This window comes from Salvia hispanica, chromosome 3 (genome assembly GCF_029641045.1).
Source record: "Salvia hispanica isolate PSC_SH4W2 chromosome 3, Shi_PSC_v1, whole genome shotgun sequence".
NCBI lineage: Eukaryota > Viridiplantae > Streptophyta > Magnoliopsida > Lamiales > Lamiaceae > Salvia > Salvia hispanica.
Window position 1 is genome coordinate 6,343,888 of NC_142694.1, and position 16,042 is coordinate 6,359,929.

Here is a 16,042-nt window from a genome sequence, read left to right on the forward strand (position 1 = left end):
AACATAATGACGATATCATCCTTTTGTTGATATTTTGTCTACTATTTATTGAGATTCGTATGATTTAATCTCATCCACTCGTTTTAAAATCTAAGGATGGAGATTTGGTCTTGATTTAGGATTAGGGTGCTATAAGCATTAGAATATGACCTCTTCTATGTTACATAAAAATTATAACCATAATATTATATAATAATATATAAATATAGTAGTATGCAGTAGTATACTTTAAAAATGCATTTTTTTAATTATCAATTTATATACATATTGTATTTTTTATATTAATTGAAACTACAAAAATACTATAATGTTAAATTTGAATTCCTTTAATATCAAAACAAATTAGATAAAGTGTGTCCTGAAGGAGTTTAGGGATGAAATGACAACATAATAAGCGGAGAAAGACCTTAATTGCGATTAATGATTTCCAGGCCTTTGGAGATTTTTTTTCGAATTCATGTACCTAAAACATGCGAACCTCATTTTTCATAGACCAATTTGGAGTTCATTCTAAATTCTAAATACAATTATTCTTAATTAATTAAAATTGTCCATAATTAGTTCTTTCCATGCACTAATATTTCATATTCAGTGATTGGAAATAATCAATTCTTTCCAGTATAAATTTTCCATAATTAGTGATTGGAAACAATTAATTTTCCATGCATGAAAATTGGCAATAATTAATTATTCCATATTTTCTACATTTTTATGCATGAATTTTCCATATATTATTAATTAATGAATATTTATTGTGTAAAATTGATCCATTATTTATAATAGATAAATTTATTAAAAATTTAGCAACAATAATAATAATAATTATTATTATTTTGATTGAATAAGGTAAATTAATACGAGGGCGTGGGGAGGGGCGTGGCAAGACACACTCAATCGTGGGAATTGTGGCCTAACGTAGAAAATGAAGGGAATGATAATATGACGGGGAATTGTAGCATGACGAGAGATGTAGGTTGTTGAAGACTCATATTATTGTGACTCATCATAGATATAAGAGTATGTATTTTGAATTATTTTTAATCATTGAATTTAGAAAGCTAACTTGATTATTGGATACGATATTAAGTTACATTTCACATCAAAATAATATATTCGAGTAACTTAGCCATATATATAGAATTATAAATTACAGCAAAGTTGAGTTGGGTCCACTATTGAAACAAAAACTAGAGTAAATTTCAATTTGTATATTAACGAAGAAACAAAAAGGAAGAAGTTTGTGGTGTTGCTATTTTGAAGGATAGTGGAGAGATGACTATTCAACAAGATTTGGAGAAGGGCACCAAATCTTGAAGTAATGGAAATTGTGATGTGTTGCTTTTGGATTGTTCCATCCTTAACCACTTCCTCTTTTCTCATATACAAATTAAAAGTATTTGGAAGTGCAGAAGATTACAAAACCAGTGTTTGGAACAAAATTGACGACACATTGTTTGGCTTTGTTGGAGCATATTTGGACTTTAGTGAAGTTTGTAGCATATTATACACTTTTTAGACAACCCCTTGATTCTCTATCCACCACCTTATGTCAAGGCGACAATCACCCATGGCCCAACAAAAGAGAGAGAGATGATCACGTTAAGGCAATTAAATTTTATGATAAGATTACTTCTAAGTGTAGTATATTCTAAAGTTTATTTGTACATATGAAAGATGACCCTCCTAACTTCTCAACATCCCATCTTTTTTATTATGTTATTATAGTTTTTTTCATTCATATTTTTCGCCCATAAGGTTTTAACATGGTTCAGACTTTGAGTGTCTTGTGATTTCTATTGGTCTCTAAGTTTTGACAGTATTACATTTCTCCCCATTCCATCTCTCGTCTCTCATCATAGGCACGTACTCCATTCCATTCCCATTCTCCCTTAGCCACGTCTTCGCCAACCTCGAGCCTGCCGAATTGCCGTCCACCCGATGTTCTATATGTGAGCATTTATAGTTAAGATCGTAAGCTTGCCCAATCTAATATGTTCTGAAAATCGAAATCCGAGTCTGAACCAAAAAATCTAATACCAAAAGTTCAAAATTTTAAAAATATACCATACTCCAAAAATGTAATGGAGTACCAAATGTCATTAGAAATAGAATGGTTCACACAAATGTTTAAGTTTATAATTATAATATATTTTTATTATACAAATATATTTCAAATTTTGAAGTATTTCGGATTAAAATATCCAACCCGAATCGAAAAAAAAATCTAATCAAATTTTAAATTTCAATATAATCCATAACAAATTTCCAGATTTAAGATATTTTGCTCAATCCTTCTTTGCCTACTGTCAAGACCACCAACCTCATGCATAAGCTTTGAGTTTTGTAGTATTCCATTATTTTGCATTTGGTACTTTGGAATTTGAAATTTACAATTAGATGAAAACAAAACAAGTAGACATTAAGACATAAAGTACTAATTAGTGATTAGTCAAATAACTTAAAAACGTTCTGCAATCAATAAGCTGGAAAGTTTTGAAATTATATGAATCGGATTTTCAATTTTGAGTATCCAATTTCTTGGATTTATGGATTCGGGTACCCGTTTTTGTTTTCGGGTCGGACTCCCAACTTGAGTGCCCCGATGGCCCGCTCCACACTCCACGAAATAAATGAGACTCCTAGTTTCTTCTCCATATAAAAGAGAGAAAAATGACAAAATCCTTATTCCTTCTTCCACAATAAACCACTTTCCTCACATCAATTTCCCTTCTCTCTAGAAGGATTCAGCTTTAAACCTCTTTCAATTGCTGCTATAATTTGCAATTCGATCGAATTTCTCTCTCACTCCGCACCAAAATCAGTCACTCAAATCCCTGATTCCGCACAAATGTTTCAAGAGGACGGATCATCATCCGTGACTTCGTCGCCGCTGCAAAATTTTCCGATGACTTCGCTATCGCCAGCTCCGACGGCGCCACATCCATGGCTGAAGGAGCTTAAACCGGAAGAGAGAGGATTGTATCTGATCCATTTACTCCTCAACTGCTCCAGCCTCGTCGCCGCCGGCAACCTCGAGAGCGCGAACATCGCCCTCGATCAAATCTCCGGCCTCGCCTCGCCGCAAGGCGACACGATGCAGCGCATCGCCGCCTACTTCTCCGAAGCCCTCGCCGACCGGATCCTCCGATCCTGGCCCGGCGTGTACAAGGCCTTCAATTCCACTAGGGTTCCGGCCGCGGCGGCGGAGGAGATCGCAACAAGGCGGATGTTCTTCGAGCTGCTTCCGTTTATGAAGGTGGCTTCCGTGATCAGCAATCAGGCGATCGTCGAGGCAATGGAAGGGGAGAAGGTTGTCCATCTGATCGATCTCAATGCTGCCGAGCCGGTTCAGTGGCGCGCGCTGATCCAGGACCTCAGCGCCCGGCCGGAGGGGCCGCCGCATCTCCGGATCACGGCGGTGCACCACCGGAGGGAGGTGCTGGATCAGATGGCGCACGCACTGAGCGATACGGCCGAGAATTTAGATATTCCGTTCCAATTCAACCCTATTTTGATTGATATGAAGGTTGAAAAGCTTGATTTTGAGAAACTTCGTGTGAAAACAGGGGAGGCCTTGGCGGTTATTTCGGTTATGCATCTTCACACGCATCTAGCGTGTGAAGACGATCCTCGTGGTGGGAGGAGCTCGAGCAATGACTCAGGCTCCTCCTCGTCCCCGCTCTCCTCGCCCCAATCCCCGGGCGTGGAGAGCTTCCTCAACGCGATATGGGGTCTTTCCCCGAAAATCATGGTTGTGACCGAGCACGAATCTGACCACAACGGGAGACACCTGATGGAGAGACTCTCGGAGTCTCTCCACTTCTACGCTGCGCTGTTCGACTGCATGGAGTCGACTCTGCCACGAGCTTCGTTGGAGAGGCAGAGGATGGAGAAGATGGTGTTGGGGGAGGAGATCAAGAACATCATCGCGTGTGAGGGGACAGAGAGGCGGGAGAGGCACGAGAAGCTCGAGAAATGGAGCCAGAGGCTGGAGGGGGCCGGATTCGCGGGCGTGCCACTTAGCTACTACGCGATGCTGCAGGCGAAGAGGCTGCTGCAGGGATACAAGTGTGATGGATACAAGATTAGAGATGAGAATGGGAGTGTTGTGATTTGTTGGCAAGATCGGCCAATCTACTCTGTTTCGGCTTGGAGATTTAGGAGGTGAAAGGATTTTTTAGGTTGGGTTTGATTCTTCTTCACTATTTGATCATTTGTAGAGGAGAAGTTGATCACTTTGTTGTATGTGCATAGTATTAGCATGGTTTGATTGTGATTTGAGTTATTTGTTGAGATCAATGTTTGTAGATTGAACTCAATTATGCAGTTTGTGTGTTATGGTAGATTAACCTCTTATCAAATGTGAAGAAGATTTCAAGAATCTCAGGTTAAATTGTTGATTTTAATTTTGTTGTCAACATTATTTCGTCTGTAATAGGTTAAGATAACAAGATTAAAACTATTGTAAATTACTACTAACTTTTGTTCCCAACTTTGAAAATAGTCAAATACTAGGAGTAGTAATTAATGCTAACATTAAAAAGCTTAATACTTTTGTCAATTTTTTCATACTAATAAAATTTCATATTAACTAATATGAGGCGTGTGATGGGTCAAAATATAACGTCACTCACATTTGAATCTAAGCTAGAAAATTGTCATGTTTTGATTCGAATATGAATACCTCCAAATCGATTGGGACAAGGCTTTTGATTTCATAGATTTCATTATATTTTTTTGTCACAATTAATTTATCATGGACATCGATCTCTTTATCGGTACATTTATAAGGGCAAAGTAGAATGGTAAAATAAAATTTGCACTATTAAGTAGTAGTACTAGTATAATAATAATGATAGAACAAAAGAAAACAATTATAATGAATAAGATTTTCCTAAAACACCATATGAGTTCGTACAATATGCCAAAAATATAAAGTCCAATCCAATGAATAAAATGGAAAAGAAAAGTGATGATATAGTTGACGACGACCACTACTAGATGAAAACAAAAGGTATGTCGCCCTTTTGTTCCCGATCTATCAACAATACAAATTAGAGATTTATCAAACTCTATCTTCTACTCTGCAATTTATCTTTATGACATCTCAATAGTATCATATTTTGGCATATTCTTCGCCTTTTCACTTTACTATGATATCAAAGAGATTTCTAATTTCCTAAGTTTGAATAGGGAAATAAGTATTATGTCAAATCCACGTTTAGAAATGAAGCTACGAATCATAAATTCCATGTGAAAGAATTTGTCGTGAAAAATATAGAGTAAAAAATCATGAAGTTTGGTCAAATTTTGATTGATTATGCAACTTTTAAAATGACAAATTATATTATAACTTTGATTTATGATTTGGGAGAAATTATGTGTATGATTTTGATAAACAAAAATATCATGCGAACAAAACATTTGGCTTTTTAAACGATGTCATTTAATACATTTAGTCAATTTTAACATATGCATGCATTATGTTGATAAATTCATATGCGCAATACGATGAAATTTTTTGCTAATAGGACAATAGACAAAAATTATCAAAGTTTTAATATAATTGACTATTTTTAAAAGTTGCAGGATAGAATAAAATTAAGTATGACTAAATTTCATGACTTTTTAAGCCATTTGACTATTTAAATATGGTATTGTAAATGATAGAGGGGACTCCTATTCATGCACTGAATATGATTCTATCTCCATTTCTAAAAGAAAGTCTATTTTTATATTTTGGAAGTTTTTCACCATATATAATACTATTGTTGACTATTGTTTGCTTTGGATTAGTTTTAGTGTGAAGACTTCTATTGTGTATAATGTTTCTTTAGAATTTTTATTTTATTTTTGCTGGCGATATTTTTCTATAATTTTTTGTTGCTTTACTGAACTGATGGCTCGTATTCAAAAAATTAATAAGTGAAAAACCTACTAGAATAGAAACCACATGTGCCAATTGCATTGTAAAAAATTAAAAAATATGTTTGTATGGGTGAGACGGTCCTATGTATAAAAATACTTATATAATGTTATTAAGTACTGGGCTATCTAGTTATATATACTTGTTACCAATAAATAAGTGATGCAGCCATTAAGTCAAATTTTCGAATTCCTTAATACTGTATCTGAATTCAAACTGCATCAAGATTTATATAGCTGAAATTGGGCCTAAATTCAAAACATACAAGGACATTGGGCCAACATTGATTTATGTTAATGTGACCCATTTTGGAAGTTTTTTGGGATTTCGGCGACGCTATGCAGTATCACTTTTGATAATGATGGTTTTATAATCACTTAGCTTTAATAAAAAATAAACATGATCGAGTTAAATATTATTATTATTATTTTCGAACACTATATATAAGTAATTGTTCAACCAAATTCCAACAGCTCATCTATTAAAACGTTTCTTAAATACTCCCTCCGTCCGCCGTTAGGAGTGACATTTCTTGACGGCACGAGTTTTAAGAAATATTAAAAAAAATGAATGGAAAAAAGTTAATGGAATAGAGGTCTCACTTGTATATAGTATATTAGTTTTAAATGAAATGTAAGTGGAATGAGTTAGTGGAAGATGGGACCCTATTACCATTTATGGTAAAAGTAAATCGAGACTCTTATTCACGAACGAACTAAAATGAAAAAACGAGACTTCTATTCGTGGACGAAGAGAGTAGTGGAGATACAATATAATTTGACTTGACATTGATTTTAATGTAGTTCTTATTTATCTTTCTTGTCTGAATGATATATGATGCACTATTTATTAGCACTAAAAACACCTGCAAGTATACATGGGAGATCTAGTATAGCTAAAGGTCAGTACCGGATTGTCAAACACGGGGAATAATATCACCGACTGACTACCTTCTACTAAACTTCTTTTACTATTTTGAGAAACAATGATTTTTATGAAATTTTTTGAAAACAAGAATACGGAAAACAGTAAACAGCTAATTGCAACAAAAACTAGAGGTAAAATATATGAGATAAGAGAATTCCAGGGATGCGCGTTCACAGTTATGAAACTGGTTATACAAATTCCAACTACAATACCCTAGCACAGTTTATACTTCGATAGAACGAGTCACATTAGTTATGCCAATGCGGTACAAGCGTAGATTACTAACACTAGGGTTGTCAATCCTAGATTCGTAACTCCTAAAAGCTCCTAAGACCCTTGTAAAGTGTCCACTTTCAATTAACAGTGCCGTTTTAAGGGAAGCTAATTGTAGTGTCTATTAAGTGGATCTAACTCGCCAACCTCCTCTCACGATTATGTAGCAAGTTATATTAAATCTTCATCGAATGTGTCACTCAAACATGAAGTATTACGGAACAACTTAAGGAAGAAACGAAGTAAAAATAAAACGGATATTAAATAGAAAAATGAATTGTATAACCAAAGTTGTTGCTAACACATCCTTATAATCCTATGAATTTAGTTACACATGATAGAATAATCTAAAAACATAGTTTGAAGGGAAAACAAAGTAAACATAAGAACTAAAGCGATAAAACCCAAAGGTAGAATCCTTGTAGCCTTGATCTTCACTTGAATCCATCTTCAACCTCTTGCACAACGAAGAACTCTCAAATATTATGCTCTAGAATTATGAGGCATAAAGTGTGTAAAGTAAGGTATGAGTGTGTGTTGAATGAAGAGGTTTGAGGGGGTATATATAGGGGAACATTCGAGTCCTATGGGTATAAGGAAAATGTTGGCTAATCTTGGTAAAATCTGGAGAAAATCTAGGTCAAATCGTGTGCCGCGTTTTCGCAGCGGACCGCTGCACTTTGGCCAGCGGTCGCTGTGCGTTATCCGTAGCTCCTGCCCATTTGTGTAGCGGCCGCTGCATGTGTTGTAGCGGTCGCTGCAAATTAGTCTAGTGGCTTCGGGACCTTCTCGAGCGGTCGCTGCGCACTCCCCAGCGGTCACTGGGAGTCTTCAAATTTGTAGCACAATTTTCTCCGGAGCGGGCCGCTATAGGTGTAGCGTCGCTGCGCATGATGCAGCGGGCCGCTGGACATCTTGGACGATCCAGACTTCCATCTTCGACTTTTTCCATCTTTTTGGCTCAAATATGCACAATTTTCACAAAACATGTCAAAATACCAAAATAGATAAAATATGCAAAATATGGACATGAATTGCGATTTAGACATTGAAAACAGACCAATTAAGGATCTTAAAACAGTGCAAAATCCGAGCGTATCAATATAATATTGTTTAATCGAATTATTAGTACACGTAAAAATGTCAATATGTCCACAGTTAAACCATAATGAATGAATCAATGAGTACTCACAAAATCTTGTTCTTGGCTGAGACCTCAAACATTAATCATAATGAAGGAAAAATAGGATTATTGTTTTAGTTTATCGCTCGACCTGTGGAGTCATGAAATATTGGCACCAAAAATCACGTGATCTCTCAAGAAGGTTGTAAAATAACACGAACAATAAAAAGTATGAGCAACAAAGATTCTACAATTTTGAAGCAAGCTTCATGTTGAAACAGGCTATTTTCGGACAAATCATAATATTTGTAGCATTTTAAATGTCTTATAAAAATTTGTTATATTAAACATTTATTCCCAAATTAACTAATACTATTAGCATAAATATAGTGATCAAATTTTATGTTAAAACTACTCTCTATAAGCCCTTATGAACCTTAATTTAATCTTACTTCTAAGTTACTATATAACCCATTTTTAAACATGACATTTGAATTTTTCCTACAAAAAATGAGCATGAAACTCGAACGGTGGTGCAATAATCACGATTTCTAGAGATTTGTTTGACCTATTGATTCCTGTATTTTCCCACTAAAAATTTATAGTTGCAATCCCACTAATTATGATATAGAACTGTGAAATTAATAATCGCATGTAAATTAATTGAAACTCTCCAAAGTGGAAGTGAAATATCATAATGTTATAATAAAAGCACTGAATTAGGATTTGTTTTGCAAATTTCACCTCTTAATTAATTTGTAATCTGTGAATTTTAATCATATTTTTATTTATTCGAAAGAAAAATATCAATTCCAACTCCAAATATACTAAGAAAAATATCAATTCCAACTCCAAATATACTAAGAATATTCTCATGCATTCCAACTGTGCATTAACTACGTTCTCATCTCAATATGACGAATGTAGATTTAAAATTAAATAAACATACCAAAAAGGGCAAATCAAAGTTTGTCATGCATGAACTTACCTGTCTGTTATGCTAATAAAATTAAAGCAAAGAAAAAGATGAAATTTCACTATGCAATATTAGGTGAAAAAGCCAGGAATATAGCCCGAAATATGAATTTAATTCTCAACAAATACTTAAAATTTCAGTTACAACTCGAAAAAATACAAAAAAAAGAGAGAAAACTAAATAAAAAGGAAACTATTTTCAAAATAAAAAGTGAATACATTAAAAAATTTTCTTTCAATATAAAAATCGGTTCAAACCCCACAACTTATTTAAATTCAAATTTACATTAAATTAAGAAAATTAGATGACACTTTATTGTGAATTTTAGTCATAGTATTTTTTATTTAATTTATATTGTAACACTTTCCATTAAAATATATCAATGCCATCTTTGAATATGCTAGTATTTTTAGGCACTTCAACTGGTCATTAACTACGTTCTTATCTCAATATGACAAATAGAGATAAAAGACAAATCAAAAGGTGTAAAAATCCAAGAAATATAACCGTCCGTTGAAAATAAAATCCAGAGTTGAAAATTTGAAAAATCAACATTGTAAGAAAAAAAATTAAATATTGTAAAAAGGAAAAATAAATAAATTGACAAGAAAGGCATACAATTATGACGAAACAGCATAATTTTATTGATAAAACTGTGATAAATGGAGATTAAAATTAAATAAATATACCAAAAAAGGCAAATCAAAAGGTGTAAAAATCCAAGAAATACAACCGTCCATTGAAAGTAAAATCCAGAATAGAAATTTTGAAAAATCAACATTATAAATAAAATTAAAGACCGTAAAAAAGAAAAAATAAATAAATTGACAAAAAAGGCAAACAATTGTAACGAAAAAGCATAATTTTATTGATAATTTTTTTTTCTTCAAACTAGGTTTAAAATGAAAGAAAAAAGGGTGGTAGTACCTTGCTCAGTGAGTGTTGTAAATTGCCAGAATCGAACTACTATAAAGAGCCGAACACTATCAGAACTATCTCACAACTGAAAACGCTTCTTCACCTATTCTGTATACTCTCTCTTTCAGAATTCTTCTGCAATTGGAATTTTGTGATTGAACTCATTTGATTTTCTATTACTACATTTGATTGTGTTGTTTTGAGTTTGGGCACTAATAATTTAATTCATTTATTGAGATACTTCAGCGTCACGTTGCTCGTGAGCCGTTCCAGATCGGCGACTTTGCCGCCGCTCTGGTGAGCAACGACTCGACGGTGTGCATCTGGCGCTCATGACAGCGCTCAGATCACATTTCACATCCCTCGCTGATGCAGAATGCGCGTCTGCATCAGTTTGCAGGGCGGTCTCGTGTGAAGACGACTACTGGTTTTCGTTGCACAACAAAGACGATATGCTAGCCATTGTAGCAGCGCTAGAGGCATCATCCACTGTGTATGACATAATAGCAAGTTCTATGCGGAGGAACTGGAACTTAACTCGTGGAGTCTAAGACACCGGAGGAGAATCAATTAGTGGCCAGTTCTGAAGTTCCCGCAGACATGGTAAGCCCTAGAGATGAAGGAACATCAACCAGCTATTCGAAAGTGGCAAACTACGCCAATCTCTACGGGTTTGCTCGTATGTCATACAAGTTCTCCAAGGAGTTGGCCTCAAAATGGTCCGAAGAAGAGCAAGCGACGAAATCAGCAGGAGAAGATCATTGGAAAGCAGATAAAGGTGATCTCCAACAAGTGTGCTGCATTTTCGTGGCCGAATCTTAGAGATCTGGGTCCAGCCACCACCAGGAGAGAGGACTGCGGATGGTCCATCTGTTGCAAAGTTCCGCAATTGGAAAAAGATTGCTTGTTCATTGCCAGTGATAATGTTCAAGCATCTGACAATTTCACGAGCCAGGCTTTGGGTATCGTGCCAGGGTCGGATAGTAGGAAGATCCATCTGGTTGATGTCACATGCCATCTAATCTGGATCGAGGATCGCCTCCGTAGCCTTCTATGCGGCCCCTGGTTAGATCAAAGCTATTCCGGCCGTTGGTGGAACAATGCAGTTGAGGCTGCCCATATTGGAAACGTGAAGCATATCCTTGAGGGTGTATTCATCAATGTTCCTGCATTTTAGTATTCTTAATAGGCAAATGTATTAAAGTAGATTGTGGTGTTAAAAGAATTTCTAGAGTTGTACCTTTATTTTAGAAGCAAAGAACGAAGATGGAAAATGATCTTGCAGTGATGCAAGAGTTGGTGAAGAACCCATGATGGCCAAACAATCCCAATAGTCAAGCCACACCTTTCGCGATTCAGCATAGATATGATCGACCTATGTATCACAAACTAACTACAAACATGATCCTATGAGTGTTTCTTTTGAACTTACTTTGAATATTTGTTTTTAAGTACTCCCTCTGTCCCCGATTAAGAGTCACACTTTTCCATTTCGGTCCGTCCCCAATTAAGAGTCACACTTCATTTTTTACCATAAATAGTAGTAGGTCCCACCTTCCACTAACTCAATTCACTCACATTTTATTATAAAACCAATATAAAAAAATGGGTCCCACATTCCATTAACTTTTTCAACCAACTTTTCTTTACATTTCTTAAAACTTGTGCCCGGTCAAAGTCTGACTCTTAATCGGGGACGGAGGGAATAATACTCTCTATAATCCATGTTACTTGTATTTTATTTCATATTGTTTCACGTTATTCGAATCATTTTCCTTTATAGAAGGAAATATTATCAGACTAAAATGCTATACTATTATCCGAGCTACATTATTAGGCTAAAAAGTAGACTATAGTGTTTTGTGTTTTCCAAATATTTAGTATAAGGATATGAATATACACCTATATAATATATGTGAATTGAAAAAATATTGTAAGAAGTGTGGAAACTATATACTATACACTAAACTCTACATATTACAAATTTATATATATGGTAGAGATGCCTCTTGTTCATGTCATAGCACTTTATTTACTATCTCCATTTCTAATTAATAGTCTACTTTTATATTTGGAAAGTTTTTCACCATATACTATCAACGAGTCTCATTATTTATTAAGACTATTTCAAATATTTTTCTCTTTCTCTTACCTGCCCATGGATTCAGCAGCAGTTCCAAAGGTTGCCCTATTCGGTGTTGGCTATTGTGTTTTGGGATTAGTTTTAGTGTGAAAACTTCTATTGTGTATAGTGTTTCTTTAGAATTTTTATTTTATTTTTGTTGGTGATATTTTTCTACAATATTTTGTTGCTTTACTAAAACGATGGTTCGCATTCATAAAAAAACAAATAAAAAATAAATAGAAACCAGGCATATGAAAGTAAAGGAATGTTTTTATGGGCAAGCCTCTCCTATGTAAAAAAATCTACTACTAGTACTATTCAATACTGGGCCATCCGTAATGAAATTGGGCCTAAATTCAAAATATACAAGGAGATTGGGCCAATATTAATGGATGTTAATTTGCGACCCATTTTTGAATATCTTTGGGATTCCGCCGATGCTATGCAGTATCACTTTTTATAATGAAAATCTTATTTATCACTTGGCTCTATTAAAGTAGAGAAGTGATTAGCTCTAATTAAAAGTATAGAGTATAATTGAGTAAAATATGATTATTATTTTTATAACACACTATAGTAGTATATATGAGTAATCATTCAACCAAATTCCAACATTTAGTTTATTAAAACGTTTTCTTAATTAGTGGAGTAACAATATAATTTAACCTCACATTGATTTCAAAGTAGTTTTCATTAATCTAATTTATTTTTTGGATATATATTATTCCACCGAATTATTTGTACACATATAAAATTTAATATCATCAAAACGGCCAAAGTTAATCATTACATAATACTCATAATACGTTGTTCTTGTTTGAAACCTCGAACGTTAATCATATATTCACAATGATGAAAAAGAGAGGATTAGTTGCAGTATATCGTTCGAGCTTTGGAGTCGTAAAATATTGGCAAAAAGTTTCAGAAAAATTGAAAAATAGCCCTAATATAAAATAATCCAAAAAAAGGCCTGAACTTTCACGAAGGTTGTAAAATAGTTGTTACATGAACTAGGAAAATTACTCTCAGAGTCAGCGAATAAGTGTCTCATTTTTTCATTTCGGTTCATTCGCGAATAGAAGTCCCGGTTTATTTTTACTATAAATAGTATAAACTTCACGTTCCACTAGCTCATTCTACTCATATTTCATTTAAAATTTGAAAATGGATCTTTATTCGATTAATTTTTTCAACCCACTTTTCTGAATATTTATCAAAACACGTGTTGAAAAGTAAGGAGATTCTTAATGACGGACGAAGATAGTATATAAATTTAATATATGGAGCAACAAAGATCCGATAATTTTGAAGCAAACTTCATGTTGAAACCATGTCACTATTTTCGGACAAATATTAAAATCTAAATATTGTCTTTTTATTTTTTTTGAAGTTAAGGCCAGTTACACAACTTTCATTAGTTAGAGTCATTTTTATAATTTCTACTAAAGGAAAGCCTATTTTTATAAATAACCAAATGTTTGGGTCATAGCTAAAATATCAAAATGCTATATTCTTACACATTTGTTGCTTATGATGTGCAAATTGTGCATTTAATATTTTTTTTCTTTCATCAAAGAAGGAAAATTTGCTTTCCCTACATTTATTTGTTTTAAAAAAGTCTTGCATAAACTTATTTGTCAGTTATATCAAAAAACTTGAAGTAAAGAAAAAGACGAAATTTCACTACGCAATTAATATTAGGTGAAAAAAGTTAGAAAACAACATGAATTACAAGTTTGATTCCCAACAAATACTTAAAATTTCAGTCACAACTCGAAAAAATACCAAAAGAGAAAACAAGTAAAAAAAATAAGAAACTATTTTCAAAATAAAAACTGGATAAAAATTTAAAATTTTTCTTTCAGTATAAAAGGTGGATCAACCCCAACATATTTAAATTCAAATATACACCAAATGAAAAAAATTAGAAGATAATTTATTTTGAAAATCATAGGGGATACTAGGAAACAAATTAATGTTTTTAAATATTTGTTAACATAGAATCATATGAAATGTCTTATAAAAATTTGTTGTATCAAACATTTATTCCCATATTAACTAATATTAGCATAAGTATAATGATAAAATCTTATGTTAAAACTACTCTCCATAAGCCCTTATGAACCTTAATTTATATGATATTTATAGCTTATAACCCATTTTTAAATATGAAATTCGAATTTCCCAACCAAAAAGAGCATGAAATTACTCGAATAAACGTGTTGCAATAATCCCGTTAGAGATTTATTTGACATATTGATTTCTATAATTTTCCACTAAAAATTTGTAGTTGCAATCCAATCAATTATGGTATATTCTTCACTGTAAAATTAATAATCGCATATAAATTGAATGAAACTCTCCGAAGTGTAAAATTAATAATCGCACGTCAATTAATTGAAACTCTCTAAAATGGAAGTGGAATATCCTAATGTTATAATAAAAGCACTGGAATTAGAATTTGTTTTGCAAATTTCACCACTTGATTAATTTGTAATCTGTGAAGTTTAATTATATTTTTATTTAATTTATATTGTAACACTTTCAATTGAAAAATGTCAATGCCAGCTCTGAATATGATAATATTCTCATGCACTTTAATTTTGCATTATCTTCGTTGTTATCTCAATATGACGAATATAAATTAATTAAAATTAAATAAATATACCAAAAAAGGCAAATTAAAGTTTTCTTTTTAAAAAAGTCTTCCAAGTCATGCATGAACTTACTTGTCAGTTATGATATAAAATTTAAAACCAAAGAAAAAAGACGAAATTTCACTATGCAATATTAGGTGAAAAAGCCAAGAATACAGTTCGAAAATTGAATTTGATTCTCAGTAAATACTTAAATTTTAGTTACAACTCGAAAAAATATAAAAAAGAAAGAAATAAATAAAAAGAAAACTATTTTCAAAATAAAAACAGAATAAAATTTAAATTTTTTCATTTATTATAAAAATTTGAACAATGCCCACAACTCATTTAAATTTAAAAATACACTAAATGAAGAACATTAGAAGATACTTTATTTTGAAAACCAAAGGGGATACTATGAAACAGATTAATGTTTTATATTATTTATGAACATAATCATATAGTAATAGAATAAATTTCGTACAAAAATTTGTAATATTACACATTTATTCCCATATAATTAACTAATGCTATCAACATAAATATAATGATTAAATCTTATGTCAAAACCATAGAAGCCCGGATGTTAAATGTTATTTATAAGTTATAACCCATTTCTAAACACGAAATTTGAATTTCCCGACCCATAAGAGCATGAAACTCGAATAAACGATGGTGCAATAACACGACTTCTAGAGATTTTTATTTGGCTTATTGATTCCTATATTTTCCCACTAAACATTTGTATTTGCAACCCCACTGATTATGGTATATTCTACAATGTAAAATTAATAATCGCATGTAAATTAATGGAAACTATCCAAAATGGAAGTGGAATACCATAATGTTAAAATAAAAGTAATCGAATTAGGATTTGATTTCACCACTTAATTAATTTGTATTTTGTGAATTTTAATCATAGTATTTTTTATTTAATTTATATTGTTACACTTTCAATTTAAATATATCAGTGCCAGCTTTGAATATGCTAATATTCTCAAGCACTCCAACGGCGCATTAACTACGTTCTTATCTCAATATGACGAATGCAGATTAAAATTTAAAAAATATATCAAAAAAAGGCAAATCAAAAGAAGTAAATTTCCAAGAAATACAACCGTCCGAAAATAAAATCTAG

The 16,042-nt window shown here is 32.8% G+C and overlaps 1 pseudogene; it reads left to right on the forward strand.

The window, feature by feature from the left end:
- The first annotated feature begins 2,674 nt into the window (after positions 1 to 2,674).
- On the forward strand, positions 2,675 to 4,381 carry LOC125208937 (scarecrow-like protein 3 pseudogene; annotated as a pseudogene).
- Positions 4,382 to 16,042: the final 11,661 nt, after the last annotated feature.